The sequence below is a fragment of the Rattus norvegicus genome, chromosome X, assembly GCF_036323735.1.
Source record: "Rattus norvegicus strain BN/NHsdMcwi chromosome X, GRCr8, whole genome shotgun sequence".
Lineage (NCBI taxonomy): Eukaryota > Metazoa > Chordata > Mammalia > Rodentia > Muridae > Rattus > Rattus norvegicus.
In genome coordinates, this window is record NC_086039.1 from 85,566,594 (window position 1) to 85,570,923 (window position 4,330).

At 37.5% G+C, this 4,330-nt stretch overlaps 1 pseudogene; it reads right to left on the bottom strand.

Moving 5' to 3' along the window:
• Positions 1 to 811: 811 nt before the first annotated feature.
• The window catches only part of Yipf4-ps1 (Yip1 domain family, member 4, pseudogene 1), a 9,971-nt pseudogene continuing 6,452 nt past the window's right edge, over positions 812 to 4,330 (bottom strand).

Genomic DNA, 4,330 nt, shown 5'->3' on the forward strand with positions numbered 1-4,330 from the left:
CCACATGACTTCAAATGTCTTTCCTGTAACTTTTATGAGTTAAAGGTGCAACTTAAAATATTTATTGATACTATAAATATTATTTTTCCTATATATTAATGATTTTAATGAATGTCATATCCATTATATCTCTTGCTCCTTTGGTCTAAAGGATAAACAGAAATCTATAAAATCAAATGCCTACACTATATACTCAAAACTGTTTTTTAAGAGAATATACACACAAAGCAAATCTATACCAGCAACTGTTAGTTCAAAAATTACACACAATTCACAAAGCAAATTTTAAGTTTTAATAAAAAAACAATGGCCAAATTAAAGAAAATTTAAGCATCAGATTTAGGATCTTAAATTTTAGGCCATTCAGAAATAAAGTTTGTGAATAAGAATTATTTCATAAACATATATGTATAAATATGAATAGGTATCTACAGGATCTGTGGTGCCAGAGAAAATTCTTTAAAGAAAAAAATTGCACTTTTAGATTTTCAGGATGCTATCAAATTTACACTTCAAGTGAAATACAGCTACCTATCCAAGTGCTTTTTGCACAAGTGTTCAGGTGACACTTGAAAACACAATCTGAAAACACAACGCTTTTTATTTATTTGCAGAATAGGAAGAACCAAACAGAATTCAGAATTCTGACCAAAAAAATTCCAGATAACTGCAATTAATTAAATACTAAAAAGCCTGGCTTTCTATCTGGAATGAATAAAATTTTACTAGTAATTTTTTTCCAATCTCTGCAGGAAGATTTCCCACCTAATACAAATGTAACACCATCTTTTTGATTCATGTACAACTTGGCTCACACCCCAGTATATAAGGACAAAAAATAAATGTATAATAAAAGATCGGATAAATGAGGAGAGGCTTTTTGGTCTGGAATTCTTCACCTACGAGTAAAGAAGCAGCACTGTAGGCAGGCCAAAACACACCACATAGTTTTATAAAGACCACCAAAAGTATAGGGGCTGTTACAATGAGAGGAAATAATGAATATCCTATAACTCCAAGAACCTAACCATATGCAACTTATCCAGCAAGAACTCTAGCCAGTAAGATATTTGTCAGTGAACCAAATATCCAAATGTTATAATCCATGAGACCACCCTAAACTGCCCATATAACGATATCACAGAGAAGAAAAGAACAACAGCCAGTGGACCCCAAAAGTCAGGATTGTCTCTCACCACTTGTCTATTAAACTGAACGATGGCATTGACATCAAAACAAAACGGATTTCCTAGTAAATACCCTTTAGGTCAATGTCCAATTCTTCTAAAAGTAGCTTGTTATCCTCATCATCAACTTCCAAACCAAGCCATAGGCTCTTTTGTCTCAAAAATGTGGTAGCTATAGATTCTTTGATAAAATCTCCACTTGGCACCAAGCTTTTACTTGACCTCTGGAGCTGCTATAGAACCATTGAGATCTTCCCTGTCTGTGAAGAGACAAAGGTGAAGTCCCCTTAGCAGACTCATAGGCAGGGTTGGGGGGATTGGGGGTTGAGGGCGGGGTTAGGGTGGGGTTCAGGCCAGGAGGCTGCATCCTGCTGGTCACAGAGCCTGCTGAGGTGCTGAGGAGTAGCTGGGCCCTGTCCTCAGGGACTTTGTTCCCTCTCCTAAGAAGTACTGAAGCATACCCACTTTGATCATCCTACTTCCTGAGCTTCATGTGGTCTGTGCATTTTACCTCGGGTAATCCGTGCTTTTGGGCTAATATCCACTTCCACTTAACAGTGAGTGTATACTACGTGTTTTTTTCTTTTTGTTTGTTTCTTTGATTTTTTTTTTCGTGATTGGGTTACCTCACTGAGAATATTTTCTTGTTCCATCCATTTTCCTATGAATGTCATGAAGTCATTATTTTTAATAGCTGTGTAGTATTCCATTGCGTAAATGTACAATATTTTTAGTATCCATTCTTCTGTTCAGGGATATCTGGGTGATTTCCAGCTTCTGGCTATTATAAATAAGGCTGCTATGAACATAGTGGAGGCTGTGTTCTTGGTCTATGTTGGAGCATCATTTGGATATATATATGCCCAGGAGTGGTATAGCAGGGTAATCAGGTAGCACTATGTCCAATTTTCAGAGGAACATACAGAATGATTTCCTGAGTGGTTGTACTTATTTGCAATCCCACCAAAAATGGAGGAATATTCCTCTTTCTCCACATCCTTTCCAGGATTGTTGTTACCTGAGTTTTTTTTTTTTTATCTTAGCTATTCTGACTGGCATGAGGTAGAATCTCAGGGTTGTTTTGATTTGCCTTTCCCCGGTGGTTAAGGATGTTGAACATTTCTTTAGGTATTTCTCAGCCATTCAGTATTTCTCAGATGAAAATTCTTTGCTTAGCTCTCTATGCCAATTTATAATAGAGTTATTTGGGCCTCTGGAGTCTAACTTCTTGAGTTCTTTGTATATTTTGGATATTAGCCACTCTGTTGGTTGCCATTTTGTACTAATGACAGTGTCCTTTGCCATACAGAAGCTTTGCAATTTTATGAAATCTCATTTGTTTAATCCAGAGGAAATAGTTTCTTAAAGATAGAATTTTGCAATCACTTCCCTGTGACAGTGATGTGACCCAATTTCAATTTTGTATTCTCCAACTCAATGGTGAATAGCAGTATTTCCTCTCTCAACTCCATCATTCTTTTCTTATGTGTACATTAGAAATGAAAAAGAAGCAGTACTGACTATCATATGAACAAACTTTTGGGGGAATCACTGTCCCTGACCTCAAGCTCTACTACAAAGCAATAATGATAAAAACTGCATGGTATTGGTATAGAGACAGACATGAAAACCATAGAAAAGAATTGAAGACCCAGGAACCAGGAACACACACATATTTATGGATACTTGATTTCTAACAAAGAAGCCAAAAATATACAATGGAAAAAAATAATGCATCTTCAATAAATGGAGCTGGTATAACTGGCACTCTGCCTATAGAAAAAAATTAAAATAGATCCATATTTGTCCTCTTGCACTAAGCTCATGTCCAAGTGGATCAAGGACCTCCACATAAAACCAGATACACTGAATTTAATAGAAGAGCAAGTAGGAAAGAACCTCAAACTCATTGGCACAAGGAGAAATTTCCTAAGCTGAACTTCAGTGTCTCTGGCTCTAAGATCAAGAACTGATAAATGAGATCTCAAAGCTTCTGTAAGGCAAAGGACATAGTCAATAGTACAAATTTGCAACCTATAGATTGGGAGAAAAAAATCTTCACTAACACTACATCTGATAGAGAGATAATATCCAAAATCTATAAAGAACTCAAGAAACTAACCTCTGAAAAGTCAAGCAAGCCAATAAAAATGAGGTAAACTGCTAAAAAGAGAATTCACAACAGAGGAATCTCAAATGGCCAAGAAGCACTTAAAGGAAATATTCAATATACCTAGAGATCAGGGAAAGGCAAATCAAAATGACTGTGATTCAACCTTACACCAATCAGAATGGCTAAGATCAAAAAGTTAGGCAACAGCACATGTTGGTGAGGATTGTACTAACACTCTAGAAATAATTCTGCCTGTTTCAGAAAATTGGAAATAGATCTACCTGAAGACCCATATAGACTATTCTTAGGCATTGCTCCATGATACCACAGAGACACATTCTCACAACATTCTTAGTGGAGTTATTTGTATTAGCCAGAAGCTGAAAACAACTCAGATGTCTCACAAATAAAGAGTGGATATAGAAAATCTCGTTCATTTACACAATAGAATTCTATTCCTTTACTAAAAATGAGGGCATCATGAGTTTTGCAGACAAATGGATGGAACTAGAAAATATCATCTTGATGAGGTAACTCAGACCCGAAAGGGCATGCATGGTATGTACTCACAAATACCTGGATATTAACGAAAAAGTACATAGGAAACAATTAACAGAAATCAAGAAGGTTGACAAGCAGAAGGGCCCCAGTGAGGATGCTTTAATCCCACTTGGGACAGAAAGGAAAACAGTCATGGGAAACAGAGGGAAGGGAGAATCTGGGTGGTAAAGAGTACAGGTAAAGGAAGAGGGGAACATGGTCAGTTATTGGGGCAGACCAGAAGTGAAGCTCTAAGGACCAGCAGAAAGAATAGAAACTGGCAAACTTGGGAGGTAAGAGGTCGAGATCCCCCAAGGAGTACACATGGGCAGATGCATGGCTCCAGCTGATCAAAGGGAGGAGAAGCCCTTGATCCTGCCAAGGCTGGACCCCCCAGTGTAGGGGAATGTCAAAGCAGGGAGACAGGAAGGGGTTTTTGGATGGGTGAGGGAACACCCTCATAGAAGAAGAAGGAGGGGGAATGGGATAG